Genomic DNA, 19,480 nt, shown 5'->3' on the forward strand with positions numbered 1-19,480 from the left:
TGGAGGCCCTGTAGCAGGTGGCCTGTGCATCTGTGTGGCCAGGGAGCAGTCACCCTGCATGCTGCCGTCATGAAGGAGAGCACAACAGGGCACCTGCTTGTGCAGTCCAAGGGACGTGGCCAGAGAATTAGAGGAGGAACAGGATTTCAGGGCTCTGAGGCTCTGGATGGAGAGGGAGCCAGGGAGGCTGGCAGGAAGGCACTTTCTCCACACTGTCCCCAGAGGAAGAGGGACAGATCAGAGCTGAGGCCAGCCTGGGCCCTTGTGCAGGAAGCCCCAGGCTGTGCCTTTAGCACCTGAGCACACTCATGGGGGCTGCCTCTGCAGGGTCCATGTTGGTCACAGTCATGGGGGCTGCATCTGCAGGGTCCAGGCTGGTCATAGTGAAGACCTTCTGGTTGTTGCAGGGGTCCTAGGAGTTTGTGAGCCTGCTCCTCAGGGCTGGGTGGACCAAACACTGGCCAGCCCCTGCAGGGCCTTCCCTGGGTGACTCAACCAGTCCAGTCCCCTGTTAGTAGAGACCAGTGAGGACCTAGAGAAGGAGCAGGTCAGCCTGTGGTCATGGTGGGTCCTCCAGCTCAGGGCCAGACACCCTCATGGTGACCTTGAGCAGGTGCCCTTGAAGGAAAAGCCGGAGGCTGTGGATGAGGACAGCAACTTCTCTTCCTTGAGGCAAGTCTCAGCAGACCCCTCACAGGCAGTGGCTGTCACAGCAGAAGCCTGTCCAGAGCCCAGGGCATCCCTATCTGTGATGCTGCTACCTGGAGACTCCAAGGTCTCAGTCCATGGACAGTCTATACCATTCCCCAGGCCCAAGGTGAGGCAGGACCAGGGCAGAGCACTGGGGGAGGAAAGCAGCCCTGGACACCAACATGGAAGGACAGAGAGACCCTCCCCTACCACAGATGAAATACAAACCCCACAGGCTCATCACAATGACCCCCTCCTCCAGCCACAGCCCATCTGCCCACAGTCACCACCCAGCTAATCCCTTAGGGGGGACTTGGGTTAGGCTCTGGTCTAGGTTGAGGCTCTCCTACCCAACCTTTCTACCTCAAATGCTCTTGCTTTTTCTCACAGATGAGCCCCCTGGGAACCTCATATCTAAACTGTAGATGGTAGTCCTCCAAATGCACTGGGTGAGGCCATCGTCACCAGGTCCAAAGAGCCTGCCTAGCCCTCTCCCCTGCCCCTCTGGCCCCCATTCTGGGCTCAGTGAGAGATAAGGGGAAGAGGGCAGGGGAGCAAAGACAGCCTAGGGCATATAAAAGTGGCAGAACCCCCTTTTGTTCTGGGGATACCAGGAAACCAGCTATGGCCCCATCTCCCACCAGGAGAAGTCTATGCCACCCTTTTTAAATAAGCCCTGCTTTAATAAGGCCTGTGTTGGTGTGCTTCTCTAGTGCTCATACTCCAACATGTGAGGAAGCAGAATCGTTACCATAACTGGAGGTATCCCCATCACTAGTAATCTGGTTCCCCGGATGTGAGGCTGCTCCTCCTTTTTCTCAGGTCTTAGGCTTCCTTTGTTCCCCTGCTCTCTTCCCCTCCTCTCTCTCCTTCCTCCACAAGTGACTAGGCCCTGGAGATGGTCAGTGGGATGACCAAAAGGTGAGAAGCAGATTGGCTGGTGACTCCCTGTGGGAAAATCCCTGGGGCACGTTACCTTAGCAACAGGTTGGAGCAGGGCCAGGTTACCTTGATTAGGGTGGCAAAGGGCTCTGAAGGCACTGGCGTTCCAATCCTTCCATTCTCTGGATCCCACCCTTGCCTATCTGCCTGATTCTGGTTCACTGCTGCACCAGCCCGGCTCTTCCTGGGAGTCCCTGTGGGGGACTCAAAGTGTCCCCCAAATCCTGTGTGTCTGTGGAAGGATACTGGGACTGAAAGGAGCAAATTATCTTCCAAATATGAATAATTATGTGTAAAGAAAACCTAATGTTATGTTTAACTCTAAGGAAGAAAACTTAGGACCATTACAGAAGAAAGTCTGGAGGACACAGCCCCAGCTGCAGGGCCAGCAGCCCTGCTCCTGCATTCATGAGCCAGAGGTCATGGTGAGGGCCTTGGGTTACTTCCAAGTGCACAGAATGACCCACGAAGGAGGCAGACCCTTCTCAACATGGACAAGTGATGGGAGTCCATGTTGGCTTTGCCTTGGGGGACATGTTACACACCCCCCCAGTCCTTCTTATGTGTTCATATGGATGGGGCCATGTGTGCCCTACGTCTGGCCCTCTACTTGCATGTGCAAGCAGGTGGGTCCTGTTCACTTCCCAGGGAGTTGTAGAAATAGCAACAGCAAATTGGCTCAGGAGGACTAATTAGGACAGAGACTATGGCCACAGGGCCAATGAGAGGACTTGACTGACCCTAATGGCCTCTGGTGTCTGGAGTCCCCTAGACTGTGTCCTGATTGTCCTGGTGAGGGCTTCCACAGCAGAGAGCTCTTGGCTGTGCTGGTCATGGTGGTGGCTGTTTCCTGGGTCAGAGTCCAGTAGGGCAGCAGTGGAGGACATCTGAGCTACTGTCTCAGCAGCTCCTGGCACAGGGGTCATCACACTCCCTCCCTGAATGTCCATCAGGCCTCCTCTCTGCCCCACAGAGGGCTGCTGTGGACAATTCAGGTTCAGGGCCACCTGGAGTCTCAGGCAGGACCTGGGCAGTCAGGCTCCTGTTCTCAGGTGCCAGGTCTGGGGTGGGCAGACTTTGTCAAGAAAAGGGCTTACTGAGTTGGCTGGTCAGAGTGCCCCCTGCCACTCACTAGGGCTCAGCTGCTGTGATGACCCAGCCTGGCTGCCTGTCCCCCTGAAGGAACCTCACCTGATCCTCAGCCCCTTCCCTTCCATCTACAAGCAGCAAAATTGTCTGAATCCTGTGCTGAGTCTCAGGGACTCTTTGGGATCAAGGAAGACCATGAGCCTGAGGTTCACCAAGTGTCCAGGGCACCAAGCCTGTGTGGGGGTTGGCTTAGCTCCCTGTTTGATATACAGAGAAACACAAAGACAGCCCTGATCAGGGAATCCCCTGGAGGACTCTCCCCTGAGATGATGGAAGAGAGTCCTCAGAGTCCTCTGAGCTTCCTCAGCATCTGTCCCTGGTGACCACAGTGCAGTCACTTCCACTTCAATAATGCTGTTCTGCGTGTTGTTCATGTGAAACTTCTCCTGTGTCAGAGTGTGCAGTGCAGGGACCCAGCAGAATCAGAGTGGGAGAGTGGACATCCTTGTCTCTGACCTGAGCCGAGAGGAACTGTTTTCTTCATTCAGTTTGGTGGTGGCCTTGGGCTTGTCATATGTAGTTTTTAGAAGGTCGAGATGAGGCCCTCGTACCTCTAGCTTCTCCAGTGCTTTAAACATGATGGGGTGCTGAAGTTTGTCCAATGCCTTTTCTGTACCTGTTGATGTGATGGTGTGACTCTTGTCCTCACCTCTGTTTATGTGGTGAATCACAGATGGATATGACATTATGGATCTGTCTATGTTGCGCCAAACTCCCAACCCTGTGGTGGTGACCACCTACTCATTTACACAATCTTCTTATATGTTTTTGAATGCATTTTGTCAAAATTTTATTAAGGAAATGCACATCTATGTTGATCAATGCTATTTGTCTGAAGTCTTCTTTTCTGGATGTGTCTTTGTTTGGTTTTTGTATCAGGGTGTTACTAGATTTTTAGAATGATTTCTTCAGTGTTTCTCCTTTTCCATTTCACAGAATATTAGGAGGAGGTTGGCCTTATCTCTCTTTAAAGTTCTCTTAGAATTAACTAAGAATCTTCTTCTGAGCTTTTGGCTCTTGGAATAACTTTAATGGCTTTTAAATTTCATTGCTTGATTTTTTTCTGTTTTAGATTTTGATATTTTTGTGCTACAATTTGTGTGTGTCACAGGTGTTTAGAATTTCCTCAATCTCTTCAGTTTTTCTAGTGTATTGGAGGATATTTTTCAACATAGTTTCTAATAATCTTGTAGATATCAGAGTAGCCATATCTTGTCTTTTATGTCTATTTTTTTTGTTTGTGTCTTCTGTTTTTTATTAACTTTAGTTCCTTCATGATTTTTCAATCTTCTTTATGTTTTCTAGGAACCATTTCTTTGTTTTTTTGATTGTTTGCATTGTTAACATAGTTTCTAAAAACTCTTAAACATAGCAATTAAGCAAGAGAAGGAATTTAAAGGGTTACAGAGGAAAGACAGAAGTCTGACTATGCTGCTTGTAGGGGATCCAATACATAGAAGGACCAATGTCTTCATGAGATGCTTTCAGATCTGGTAAATAACTTTAGCAATGTAGTTAAATACATCATGCATACATAAGTAAACCACTTTCTTATATTACTAAAATAGGCTTGCTGAGAAAAAAATCAAGAAAATGGTCCCATTCAAAATAACCTTAAGACTGACTTCAAGATGGTGGGCCAGAAAGAGTCACCATTCTGTGACACTCCATGACCCAGGTCTCACCTAGTCAGAATACAACATCTTAGAGTGTGTGAGAGGACCTCTAAACAGCAGATTTTCACAGAAATCACCAGTACTGTGACCCCCATGCAGAAATCAGAGCCTCTGTGTTTGAGTAGGACTCCAGACTCCAGGTCAAAAGCCCGCAGTTCTAACTCATGCATGACACTCAAGTGGCTTAGCAGAACCACCTATCAGCACCTTTGCAGAACTCCAGACTGCACTTGGCTCCAACACTGGTTACCGGGCTGATACATATCCACAGCACAAGGCCATTGCCCAGCTCCCGCACCTCAACAGACATCCCGGCACTGGAAGGAGAACAACTCCAACTTGGAAAACCTTTCTCGCCATTTTTGGTGGGTGTGGTTCTCAGATCAAATCTCCATCTGAGCAGCATATCATCCTAAACCTGACCGCCAGTTCACTGTCCACAACCAGAAACCATAAACCTTTTTATGAAACTACTGATTATATTTTAAATAATAATTGAACCCAACATTTCTGGACATTGAAACTAAGCTGTAAATATCTTAATAACAACAAATTGTTCACAGGTGAAATATTGTTGATATTGGGACCTATTAACATTGTCCTTCCCCAAAAAGGGGGGCTCTTGGCACCTAAAAGAGCACTACAAATCTATAGGGTAAAAAACAAACACCCCAGACCCACAGAGGTTGAAAGGAAGACACATGATCAACATGAAAAGACAAGGGAAGAAAGTTCCACAAACAATTCAAGACAACACTTCATTAGAATCATTGGCAGCTAGAGCAGAAAAATGACAGAGAAAGATTTCAGGATACACATGATTAAAATGTTCTGGAAACTCAAAAGAAGTCATAACAGAACAAATACAAGCAGTGAAAGTTTACGTCAACAATGAGCTAAATAAACAAATCCAAGAAAGAAAAGTTCACCTCAACAGGGAGATAGAGGTTCTTAAAAAAAATCAGAAATCCTTGAAATGAAAGAAATAATAAACCAAATTAAAAACTCAAATTAAAGCATCACCAACAGAGTAGACCACCTGGAAGACAGGACATCAGACAATGAAGATAAAATAAATCATCTTGAATAGACCATAGACGACACAGTGAAAATGATAAGAAATCATGAACAGAACATTCAAGAAATATGGGATAGCATATAAAGACCAAATTTAAGAGTTATTGGGATAGAGGAAGGCATAGAGGTTCAAACCAAAGGAATGAACAATTTATTCAATGAAATAATATCAGAAAACTTTCCAAACATGAAGAATGAATTGAAAATCCAAGTTCAAGAAGCCTACAGGATGCCAAATGTACAAAATCACAACAGATCCACATCAAAGCATATCATAATGAAAATGCCCAACATACAGAATAAGGAGAGAATTTTAAAAGCCACAAGAGAAAGGAATCACATTACATATAGTGGAAAACCAATTAGGATAACGGCAGATTTTTCCACACAGACCCTGAAAGCTAGAAGATCCTGGAACAATATATATTAGGCTCTGAAAGAAAATGGTGCCAACCAAGAATCATGTATCCAGAAAAATTAAGCTTCAGGTTTGAAGATGAAATGAAAACCTTCCATGATAAACAAAAGTTAAAAGAATTTATAGCTAGAAAACTGGCACTACAAAAGATATTCCATGAAGAGGAAATGAAAATCAGCAGAATGAGGTAGTACCCTAAAGGAAAAAGTAATCAAAGAATAAAACAAGTCAAGTTAAATAACAAAAATAAACAAATATTGCTGGAAATATAAACCATGTCTCAATAGTAACCCTAAATATTAATGGCTTAACTCACCAACCACAAGACATAGGCTAGCAGATTGGATTAAAAGAAAAGTACCCAACAATATGCTGCCTCCAGGAGACTCATCTGATAGGAAATGCCATACACAGACTGAAGGTGAAAGGTTGGGAAAAATCATATCGCTCACATGGACTGTGGAAGCAAGAAGGGGTTTCCATCCTCATGTCCAATAAAGTAGACTTCAAGCCAAGGTTAATCAAAAGGGATAAGGATGGACATTACAAGTGAGAAGCGGCTGCAGTGCTGAGCAGAGGAGGCAGAAGGCAGATACCAGAAGCGGCTGGGTGGGCGCCATGGGGGGATCACCACTGTCGAGGTGGTGAAGTGTAAGATGCAGGTTCTGCAGCAGCAAGTGGATGATGCCCAGGAGAGGGCTGGGCGCCTCCAGTGGGAAGTTGAGGGAGAAGGGCGGCCTGGGAACAGGCTGAGGTAGCCTCCTTGAACCGCAGGATCCAACTGGTTGAAGAGGAGCTGGAAGGTGCTCAGGAGCACCTCACTACTGCCCTGGGCCATGCTCAGGAGCACCTCGCTACCGCCCTGGGCCATGCTCAGGAGCGCCTCGCTACCGCCCTGGGCCGGGCTCAGGAGCGCCTCGCTACCGCCCTGGGCCGGGCTCAGGAGCGCCTCGCTACCGCCCTGGGCCGGGCTCAGGAGCGCCTCGCTACCGCCCTGGACCGTGCTCAGGAGCGCTTCGCTACTGCCCTGCAAAAGCTGGAGGAAGCAGAAAAGCTGCGGATGAGAGTGAGAGAGGTTTGAAGGTTACTGAAAACCGGGCCCTAAAAGATGAAGGAAAGATGGATCTCCAGGAAATCCAACTCAAAGAAGCTACACACATTGCACAAGAAGTAGGCAGGCCTATGAAGAGGTGGCTCATAAGTTAGTGATCCCTGAAGGAGACTTGGAACGCACAGAGGAATGAGCTGAGCTGGCAAATACGAGGAAAAAATAAAGATCCTCACTGATAAACTCAAGGAGGCAGAGACCTGTGATGAGTTTGCCAAACTGGAAAAGACAACTGACGATTTGGAAGATAAGCTGAAATACACCAACGAGGAGAACCTTGTACACAAAGGATACTGGACCAGACTCTGCTTGACCTGAATGAGATGCAGACTCCCCAGTCCTGCCTGCGGCTGCTCCTCCATCTGACCCTGACTCCACCTGAGGCCAGCCAGCCCGAAGCTGACCTTGAAACTGAGGGCTGGTCTTTAACTGGAAGGCTGCTTTCTCCTTTCAACACCCCCACTACCCCCACCCCCTGTCCTTTCACCAAACTGTCTCTGCTTCTTCCCAGAGATTCCAGCTGGGCTAGAGGCTGAGCACCTTTGAGAACAGCATTTAAGGGAATGTGAGCAGAACACAAAGTGTCTCTAAAAGCACGTTGTGATGTACACACTTTGTGATTACTTTTTTGTTGTTACAGTAACCATTTGTAAACATTCCAGATAATTTCAATAACCCAATCAATAACTCAGAATTAACTGACATATATAAAATATTCAACCTGCATCAAACAACTCTTAGCAAATAAAAAAAGTAGAGATATTACCATGCATTTAATCAGATGATAATGGAGTTAAATTGAAAATCAACAACAAAAAATAAAATAAAATAAAAATTTCTCCATTACCTGGAGACTAGACAATATGCTACTGAATGAACAACAGGCTGCAGAAGACATCAAGGAGGAGATTAAACAATTCTTAGAGGTAAATAAGAACATAGACACAAAATATCAAAATCTCTGGGACACTATGAAAGCAGTACTAAGAGGAAAGTTTATTGCATGGAGTTCATTCCTTAAAAGAAGTAAAAGTCAACAAATAAATGACCTTACACTACATCTCAAAGCCCTAGAAAAAGAACAAATCATCAGCAAAAGCAGTAGAAGGCAAGAAATAACTAAAATTAGAGCTGAAATAAATGAAGTTGAAACAAAAGAAACAATTAAAAAATTGACAAAATAAAAAGTTGATTCTTTGAAAAAATAAATTAAATTGACAGACCCTTAACTATGCTAACAAAGAGGAGAGAGAACTCCAATTACCAGCATACGTGATGAAAAAGGTAATATCAAAACAGAAACTACAGAAATACAGAGAATAATTAGAAATTATTTTGAAAACTTATACTCCAATAAAATAGAAGACATTGAAGACATTGACAAATTTCTTTAGTCATACAATTTGCCCACATTGAGTCAGGAAGATATACACAATTTAAACAGACCAATATCAAGCGAGGAAACAGAAGACACCATCAGAAGCTTACCAACCAAGAAAAACCCAGGACTGGATGGAAAAACAGCCAGTTCTACAAGACCTGTAAAGAATAACTAATACCAATATTCTTCATTATTATTTCAGGAAATAATAAGAGAGGCAGTAATTCCAAAGTCATTCTATGAGGCCAATATCAACTTGATCCCCAAACCAGGCAAAAACACATCAAAGAAAGAAAACTTCAGACCAATATCTCTAATGAACATACAGCCAAAAATTCTCAATAAAATTCTTGCAAATTGAATACAAAAACATATCAAAAAAATTGTGCACCATGATCAAGTGGGATTCATCTCAGGGTTGCAAGGTTGGTTCAATATACGGAAATCAATAAATGTAATTCATCACATCAATAGACTTAAAGATATAAATCATATGATTATTTCAATAGATGTGGAAAAAGCATTTGACAAAAAACAGCACCACTTTATGTTCAAAACACTAGAAAAAACTAGGGATAACAGGAACTTACCTCAATGTTATAAAGACTATCTATACTAAGCCTCAGGCCAACATAATTCTAAATGGAGAAAAATTGAAGGCATTCCCTCTAAAATCTGGAATAAGACAGGGATGCCCTCTTTCACCACTTCTATTCAACATAGGTCTTGAAACACTGGCCAGAGCAATTAGACAGACAAAATAAATCAAAGGGATCTGTTTAGAAAAGGAACTTAAATTAGCACTACTTTCCAATGATATGATTCTATACCTAGAAGACCCAAAAAGCTCCACCAGAAAACTTCTAGAACAAGTAAATAAATTCAGCAAAGTAGCAGGATATAAAATCAACATCCATAAATCAAAGTAATTTCTTATATCAGTGACAAATCCTCAAAAAGGGAAATGAGGAAAACTACCCCATTCTCGATAGCCTCAAAAAAAAAAAAAGATACTTGGGAATCAACTTAACAAAAGAGGTGAAAGATCTATACAATGAAAATTACAGAATCCTAAAGAGAGAAATCAAAGAAGTCCTTAGAAGATGGAAAGATCTACCTAGCTCTTGAATAGGCAGAATTAATATTACCAAAATGACCATAATATCAAAAGCACTATACAGATTTAATGAAATTATAATCCAAATTACAATGGTATTCCTCACAGAAATAGAAAAAACAATCATGGAATTCATCTGGAAAAATTAGAGGCCCAGAACAGCTAAAGCAATCATTAGCAGGAAGAGTTAAGCAGGTGGCATTGCTATACCAGACCTTAAGCTATACTACAGAGCAATAGTAACAAAACCAGCATGGTATTGGCACCAAATCAGACTGATAGACCAATGGTACAGAATAGAGGACACAGATACTAACCCACAAATTAAAACTATCTTATATTAGACAAAGGTGCCAAAAACATGCACTGGAGAAAAGATAGCATCTTCAACAAATGGTGCTAGGAAAACTAGAAATTCATATGCAAAAACTGAAATTGAACACCTATCTCTCACCATGCACAAAACTAAACTCAAAATGGATCAAGGACCAAGGAATGAAACCAGAGACTCTGTGTCTAATAGTAGAAAAAGTAGGCTTTAATCTTCATCAAGTGGGATTAGGTACCAACTTCCTTAATAAGACTTCTATAGTGCAATAATTAAAACCAAGAACCAATAAATGGGGTGGAATCAAACTAAAAAGTTTCTACTCAGCAAAAGAAACAATCTCTAATGGGAACAGAGAGCCTACATCCTGGGAGAAAAGTTTTACCCCTCACACATCAGATGGGGCACTACTCTCTAGGGTATATAAAGAACTCAAGAAGATTAGCACCAAAAAACAAACAAACAACAAACAAACAAACAAACAAAAACCTAAATAACCCAATCAACAAATGGGCCAAGGACCTGAACAGACACTTCTCAGAAGAGGACATACACTCAATCAACAAATACATGAAAAAAATGTTCATCATCTCTAGCAATTAGAAAAATGTAAATCAAAACTACTCTAAGATATCATCTCACTCCAGTCAGAATGGCAGCTATTATGCATAAAAACAACAATAAATGATGGTGATGATGTGGGGAAAAAGTACACTCATATGTTGCTGTTGGAACTGCAAATTGGTGCAGCCAATATGGAAAGCAGTATGAGATTCCTTGGAAATCTGGGAATGGAACTGCCATTTGACCCAGCTATCCCTCTGCTCAGACTATACCCAAAGGACTTAAAAACAGCATACTACAGGGACACAGCCACATCAATGTTTATAGCAGCAGAGTTCACAATAGCTAAATTGTGGAGCCAACCTAGATGCCCTTCAGCAGACAAATGAATTAAAAAATGTGGCATATACACACAATGGAATATAACTCAACATTAAAAGAGAATAAAATCAAGGCATTTGCAGGTGAATGGATGGCATTGAAGAAGATAATGCTAAGTGAAGTTAGCCAATCCCCAAAAAATAAATGCCGAATATTTTCTAAGATACAAGGAGGATGACTCATAGTGGAGTAGCGAGGGGGAGCATCAAAGGAATAGATGAATTCTAGATAGGGAAGAAGGGTGGGAGGAAAAGGGAGGGGACAGGGGATTAGAAAGGATGGTGCAATGTGATGGACATCATTATCCAAAGTACACGTATGAAGATATGAATTGGGTGTCAACGTACTTTATATACAAAGAGAAATATGAAAAATTGTGGTATACATGTGTAATAAGAATTGTAATGCAAAAAGTACATGTATAAACACATGGATTGGTGTAAACATGATTTATATACAAAGATATGAAAAATTGTGCTCTATATGTGTAACAAGAATTGGAGAAGCTGGGGATGTGGCTCAAGTGGTAGCACGCTCGCCTGGCATGCATGCGGCCCGGGTTTTATCCTCAGCACCACATACAAACAAAGATGTTGTGTCCACTGAGAACCAAAAAAAATAAATAAATATTAAAATTCTCTCTCTCTCTCTCTCTCTCTCTCTCTCTCTCTCTCTCTCTCTCTCTCATCTCTCTCTTTCTTTGAAAAAAAAAGAATTGAAATGCATTCCACTGTTATATATTTTAAAAAAATAAAATCAATTAAATAAACCTTAAAAATACTTGGAAAAATACAACAAAGGAGGTGAAAAATCTGTATAATGGAAACAGTGAACACCACAGGGGGACATTGTGGAACTTTATATGGGAAGACCTACCATGTTCCTGAACAGTCAGAATTAATATTATCAAATGGCCAAACTGACCCAAGTGTCACACAGATACCACAAAATCTCCAACAAATATCAAAAACATTCCTAAGAGGAAAAAAGAGTGCTAATATTTGAGTGGAGAAGTACAAACACAACATCCAAAGCAATCCTAAGTAGGAAGAGCAAACATGGGGATATGACAACATCAGACCTCAAATTATTTGAGAGAGCAGCTGGGGTTGTGGCTTGGCGGTAGAGCACTTGTGTAGCACATGCAAGGCCCTTGGTTTGACCTTCAGCACCACATAAAAATAAATAAGAAAGCGTATTTTGTCCAACTACAGCTAAAAAATATAAAATAAAAAGTTATTTTACAGAGGTACTGTATCAAATCCAGCATGGAGCTGGCATCAAAGCAGACATGAAGATCAATGGGACAGATTAGAAGACACAGAAACAAATCAACATACGTGCAGTTACATGGCACTTGAAAATGTTTCCAAAATCAGGTTGGAGACAGCCTAATCAATAGATAGAGCTAGGAAAACTGAATATCAATATGTGAAAGATTATACTAGGTCACTGTCTCCCACCCTGCAAAACCCAACTCAAAGTTGGCCACAATTAAACTGGACACTCTGCAAGAGCTAGAATCAAATATTGCACCAACCCTCCTGTGTGCTGACACAGACACCGTCTTACTCAACCAGGTTACTAAAGTTCAAGGATCAAAACCTAGAATCAGTAAATGGACAGTATCAAATTAAAACCTTCAGCACAGCAATGGAATCCAGTCACAGTGTGAGGAGAGAGCCTTCATAATGGGAAATCATTGTCACCTGCTCCCCAGACAGGGAACTAATATCCAGTATATGTGAACAACCCAAAGCACTTTATGACGAGATAAATATAACCCAATAAATAAATGGCAAAGAACGGATCATACTTCCCAAAATAGAAAATAATAGTAGCCAACAAATATAGAAAATCATACTAAAAATTCTTAGCAATCAGAAAATGCAAATTGAGACTACAATAAGATTTATCTCACACCAATTAGATAGTCATCATCAAGAACAAAAATAATAACGTGTTGGCAAAGATGTAGGAAGAGATACAGGGAAGTGTTGTTGGTGAGACTTCAACTTAGTGCAGCCATTCTAGAAAGTCAGAATGCACATTTCTTGAAAGACCAGGAATACAGCCACAATGTGACCCAGCTCTCCCACTCCTTGGTATTTATCCCTAAGAAGTAAATTCAGCAGTCCACAGCTACACAGCACCTCAATGTCTGTACCAGGGCTTCTCACAACAGCTCTACTACAGAGCGTTCCCAGACGCCCATCACAGATGACTGGATAAAGGGTTCTGGTGTCTGTGCAGAACAGGGTTTAACCCATCCACAGGGAAGAGGGAAAATAGGGCATTTTCTGGTCAATGCAAGGAACTGGAGAATATCATGTTAATTTCAATTAACCAGATTCACAGTGTGAAATGTCAAGTGTTTACTCTGAAATACAAATTCCAGACAAAACAGAGAAAAAAGGGCTGGGAGGAATCCCATGGAGATAGAAGAGGGAGGAGGGAGGACAGGAAGGGGATCAAGGGAGAGGAAAGAGGGACAGAGATGGGAGGGGAGGTGGAAGGAAATTGACCAACCACCTGTGCCCCTGCATGAGGACACCACAGTGGATTTCCCCTTATGTGCTCTAAGAAGCACTAATGTAAACAGATCACTAAAAAGATGTGTTAAGAAAAGGAAGAGGAAGAGGGTAAGGAGGGAGGGATAAAGAGGAGGGGAGGGAAAGGGAATTGTTAGGTTGCTGAAAAAAGTAAATTGCATCCCATGATTTTTTATTATGGCAAATTGAAATGTGATATTATTTATAATTTTATGTGGTAATAAAGCTCGAGTAAAGTTTTAAAAATCCAAATTGTTTCTTTTATATAAGTCACAGATCAGTACATAAAATATGTACGTAGAGCTCCCTTGGGAAGCTGGTTCATGAGAGGCTCCAGATGCAGAAGTCCAGCCCCACCCCCTCAGCACTTGCTCCATCAATAATGAATGAGTGAAGACAATGTGGAATATACCAATAATGCTGCTCTCTTCAGCCATTAGGAAGAGTGAAGGTGTGGTTAATGGATGGGGCTGGAGAACATTAGCACAAGGGACATAGGAAAGCTCAGAGCATCAGGATTAAGTGTTTCCTCTCACATGTGGAAGATATAACAAATAAGAAAAATAAAGGCAACAGGAATCTCAAGACAATAGCACAGATCAGTGAAAGAGGAAGGTGACCAAGGTGAGGGAGGAGGGACAGAGAAAGGGAGGAGCCAGGTGTGAACTGTGCAGATGTGAAGGGCCAGTCCCATGGATCCTGCACATGTACAGTGCAGCATAGAGTTTCACTATATAATATAAAATACAGTGTACATACAGACACACAGTACATACAGTGTTGATTTAATAAAAAGTATAAAGAAGAGGAAGAAAGATAAGTAGGGCAAAGCAACTGGGGAACAGAGGAAAAGAATGAGGAGGCACAGTGAAAGAAAGAGACTTTAAAGTCAATGAGTGTGCATAACCGGGTCACAGTGAATAACAAGGATATCTATGATGTCCTATTTAGAAAGGAAAAATAGAGTTAAAAAATAATCATTTTCAAAGCCATCAAAGTTAAGTGTAGGCCACAAATACAGAGGTGCCGCAGTCCGGCTATAGCACAATAACCGGGGGTGACAAACAACTTGTGTACATTGATACAGCAGGAGTGGGAGCCATTTATTATAGTACAGGAGGGGTATATATACATTCCACATGTTATCTTAATTAACATAAACTAGATACATCAGTCAACCAATAAGTAATCTCCACACTTAATGGCTCGCTGGCGTTACTTCACAAACCACTCCCTCTGGCAAAATGCCAGGCGCCATCCTGACTTGTTTACAGACCCTAACACAGAGGCTCCCCTGGGAAGTGAGCACATGAGAGGACCCAGACACAGAAAACCACCTCAAACCTCCTCTGCACCTGCTCCTGGGCTGACCTGACCTTCTGTGTGCTGAGCGCCCCCTGCTGGCCCTGGGCACCCTGCAGGAGGTTTGTGTCTGGGCTCACACTGAGGTCCCCTCACTGTGTCTCTGGCACAGTAATAGGTGGCTGTGTCCTCAGTGGTCAGGGAGCTCAGCTGCAGGGATAAATGGTTCTTGGACATGTCTCTGGAGATGGACACTCAGCTCTTGAGGGATGGGTTGTAGTTAGTATCACCATCATACCATATGTACCCTATCCACTCCAGCCCCTTCCCTGGGGCTTGACGGACGCAGTTCCAGCCATAACCACTGGTTGTGATGGAGAATCCAGAGACAGCACAGGTGAGGGACAGAGTCTGTGGGGGCTTCACCAGGCCAGGTCCCGACTCCTGCAGCTGCACCTGGCACAGGACACCTGGGGACAAAGACAGTCACACTCTGTCAGTCACCTGCAGTCACAACCTCCCCATGGACACAGGTCTGACACTGGGGACACTCACCTTGGGGAGCTGTGACCAGGCACAGGACAAGACCCAGCAGCCTCATCTTCTAGACCACACCTGCCTTCCCAGAGACCTCAGCCCTGTCTGAGCAGAGAGCTGGGAGCTCCCACAGCCCAGAGGGCCTTTGAACCCAGAGCAGGGGGAGGGATTTGCATGTGGGTGAGGCTCTTCTGATATCTGGAGAGGCTGAGGTCAGGCTGCCCAGGTCCTCTGTGCTCCTAGATGTGTCACCGTCTTGAGCCCAGGTGGAGCTTTACCTGTGAGAGGAGAGCAGGTGGTTTCAGGGGTGCTGGAAGGCTGTCAGAGGGGGAGCCCACCCTCCTGAGCCCAGCCCTGCCTCCTCCAAGCCCTTCCTCCCTGCACCTGGGAGGGTGTCAGAGTGGCAGGAACGTGCCCAGCATGCAAGAGGCCCAGGTCCACCTCCCAGCCCTGAAGGAGAAGCCCTCAGTGATGACTGAACAGAGCCCAGGGCTGAGGATGGGGTTCCCCCCATCCAGGAGAAGAGCCCCCTTTGTTCTCAGGACGAGTTCTTCTCTTTCATCTCTGTGAGATTTGGGGGCTGCAGACTGAGCAGGAGAGGAGGGAGCAGGGTCTCAGGAGGGGAGGGGCTTCCTGCTGTGTGCCCACTGCCCTCCCCCACCCTCTGCCCTGCTTGTCCTCCTGACTGTCCAGCCAATGCCTGTGGACAGCAGTGGGTGGGAATCTGCCCTGAGCTCCTCCCCTCACCTGTCCTGCCCTCTGGTCTCCACCAGGAGAGGACAGGATGGAGGTGCTGGGCCAGGGGAGAGTCCTGGGGGCAGAGGCAGCTCTCAGCTGCAGCCTGAGGCTGAGAGCCCCTGAGTGCCCCAGAGCAGCAGAGCCAGGCTGACAGCAGACAGGACGGCATGCAGGGCAGGCTGGGTGAGGGAGGAGGCCCAGTCCCCTTCCCTGTGCAGCATCCCTGCAGTGAGACCTGCCTTGCCCACAGCCCAGCATTTGGAGAGAACAGTGGACAGTGTCTTTAGTGAGGTGGGGTCACTGAGAGGGCAGGTGTAGGTGCTGACCTCCTGATGAGGTTCAGGAATTGACCTCCTGCCTAACTGAGTGAGCACAGCACACTAATAAGACATGTGACTCCTCTCCTTGTTCCCTGTGGTGTTGACCATGAGCTCCCTGCAAACACTGAGCCTGCAGCGCCCACCTCCTGGTCCTGGGGTGACCCAGGTATGTCCTTGCTGATCTCCATGATTTTGCCATCTGCAAACGCATGTCTCATTGTGTGTTGTTTCCAATTCCTAGCAAATCATTTGATTTAGAAAGCTGTCCTTCCATGTGTACTAATGGAGAGATTTCTATATGCCTCCTCTTCCTCACCTGGGGAACCTGGAGCCCCCTCTGTGATAGATTTCCCAACATTTCTTGGGCCAGGGGTAACCCAGTGGGCTCCAGCAAGCCTGAGCTGCAAGAGTGTTTGCTTCATGTAACTTGCCCTTCCGGCTGCATTGACCACCAGCCTCCCTGGAGACTTCCCATTCATTTCTGTGTTGATCAAGATTTCATGGATCCAACATCTTGGTCTCTTCAGTCTCCTCAATGACTTCCTCACCAATGACGCTTGTTTCTTTGGAACTTTCCTGAGTGGCCTCTATCTCAGTTCAGGTGATTACTCCTCCAGTTCATGGGTGATTCACCTGGTTGACCAACAAACTCAGGACCCATGGCCAAAATTGCTGTGAGTTATATTTAGAAGATTTCCTTTAACTCACTTGCTTCCTTTCTAAGCACATCCATCTTGCACCAGGGACAGACTTGGGGATCATTGCAAACACAGCAATCACCATGCACAGACATGGCAGGGACTGTGACCTGCTCAGAAGAACTTGTATTCACAGCAGGAGACAGACACAAGAGGATGGGGTGGAGAAACTCTTCTGGGAATTGGGCCATGGGAGGGAATTGCCTTCTCAGGCAGCTCAGATCCATGAACAACTGCAAAAACACAACAGCTTTGAATTTGAGGTTTGGCCTTGCTCCCAGGGCTGAGGAGGTGTGACGTGGCCCCCAGAGCTGGGACACTCTTGCTGTAGAAGTCTGGAGTGGGACAAGCTGCACATTCTGTTTCATGTTCCTGTGGTGCACTAATGGTCACTCAGGTGTAACCATCACGTGCACAGCTGAGAGTGTGTCTTGCACCTGGATCAGAGTGTGTGTTATTGTGTAAAGTGATCAAGAAATGTTCTATGTGTTTGTGAGAATCCTCAATTCACCTCCTGCTGGAAACGTAAATAATTGTACTTTTAATGATTTCACATTACTGTTTGAGGACATATGTTATAAGTTAGTTGATTTTTAGCCTTTTAATTTTTGGACTATTATACATGAAGTTACTCTTGTTTGCAAGTTAATTTGGGGACCATGGAATTCAGTATTATGGCATAAACACAGTTCCATCCACTCCAGTGAGTCATTATTATTCTTTATTACTCCTCCATTTCATGGGTGATTCCTCTGGTTGACCAACAACACAGAACCCATGGCCAAAATTGCTGTGCCCAGAAATTGGGGAGCTAGTTATCTATGCTATGCCCAGAATCATAAGTGCAGAAGCGTTCCTAGGAAGGGACTAAAGTCACAGAGAAGTGAAAATCATGATGGGAAGAGTCCAGGAGCATCAGTCAGAACTCCTTGCAGAAGCAGAGAAATCATGGAAAGGCCCTGCCTGGGGTCCTAAGTGATGGCTGGGGAAAACAGGATTCTTTAAGTTCTTCTCATCTCGGAGGGTTCCAGTTCATGTCTGTTAGACTTTAATTTTAGGTGTTGGGTTCTAGAGCTATATGTGAAAATTCACTGTCAGACTGAGGTATTCAAAGATCATTCTCTTTTCTTCTAAAATACGTGGGCTTGTGCTTCAATGTAAATCTGTAATCCAGTTACAGTTCAGGATTTTAAAAGGTCTCTCCATTTTGTTGCAGTGTAAGTTTTCAAAACACTTTCTAACTATCTCTGTATTTCAGACCTGGTGAGGGTGTGGAGCCTGTGGAGCAGTGACCAGGCCTGGTGCCCAGCTTCAGGGGGAGCCAGTGTGTGGTGGTGTCTCTTGTTCTGTGGTCATGGCCCCCAGGTGTGCACTTCTTCCCTCCCACCCCATCCTCCCTTCTCTGTTCTGGAGGCTGTTAGGAAACTCCATTTCCCACGTCCTCCCCATCTGAGCTGCTGCCAGGGAGGCCCAGGGAGTCCTGGGAAGCAGTGAGAGAGTCAGAGCTGCTGCCTGTAATCAGGCCTTCACTGCCTTTGCTCACAATCATGATTTAAGACTTAAAAGGGCCACTATTTGTTGTAAATGAGCTTTCTCCTGTGTAGATGGCCTGCTTCATAGCCACGATTTAACCCAGAAATTCCCCAAGTAAAAGAAAACCACCTCATCTATTCCTAGATTTCTCTGATGCCCCACTCCCAGGGCAGGTGATTCCCTGTGACACCAAACACCTCCTAGAATCTCAAAGCTGGTACTGGCATTTTCTTTGTATTTTTAGAATCATAACATTGATGTAACACAGGGAGCTGAGGTCCACCTGCCACACCACAATGTCCAGGTCTGTGACTGAGCATCAGCTGGTGGTTCTGTGAGCACATGGCATCCCATGAACACAGATGCCCACCATGTGGGAAGCTCACCCTACAGGGCCTGGCTGGGCAGCTGCAGTCAGAGGAGAGCTGCAGAGGACACAGTCCTGAGGCCCAGCCCCCACTCCTGCCTGAGTGTGTCAGGGTGGCCATGCAGACAGCCTGCCCAGCAGCACTCAGGTCCAGTCCACGTCCTCACCTGCCTTCCCCAGAGAGCTCACCCTGCCCACGGCTTCCCTTCTGCCCCTCTGCCCACAGCCATGATGCCACAGCCAACTACAGGACAGGGGGATGGCCAGGTCCCACCAGGTCTCCAGGACTGCACCTGGGAGAAGTAAACAGCAGGCAAAGAGACATGGCAGGAGGGACTGATGGTGACTAACAATGAATGGAGGAGCAGAGCCAGGGCCGGGGACCTCGGGATGGTCCTGCAACACATGAGAGGAGAACTGGTGGGAAACCACCTGAGGAGGCCAGACACAGGCTGCTCCAAAACCCAGATGAGCACAGTGAGGCCAACTGCAGTCCAACAGCCATGATGAACCAGGGGCTGGAACTCTGCTGAGAAGTCCTGGCAGGCTGGAGCTGAAGGGCAGGGCACAGTGGGAGAGAAGCACCTGTCAAAATGAGCTCC

The 19,480-nt window shown here is 45.1% G+C and overlaps 1 pseudogene; it reads left to right on the forward strand.

Moving 5' to 3' along the window:
• The first annotated feature begins 2,215 nt into the window (after positions 1 to 2,215).
• LOC124098393 (tropomyosin alpha-3 chain-like) lies at positions 2,216 to 7,589 on the forward strand (annotated as a pseudogene).
• Positions 7,590 to 19,480: the final 11,891 nt, after the last annotated feature.

This window comes from Marmota monax, unplaced genomic scaffold (genome assembly GCF_021218885.2).
Source record: "Marmota monax isolate L192 unplaced genomic scaffold, Marmota_monax_Labrador192_F-V1.1 WCK01_AAM20220418_F8-fsc00395, whole genome shotgun sequence".
Taxonomy (NCBI): Eukaryota; Metazoa; Chordata; class Mammalia; order Rodentia; family Sciuridae; genus Marmota; species Marmota monax.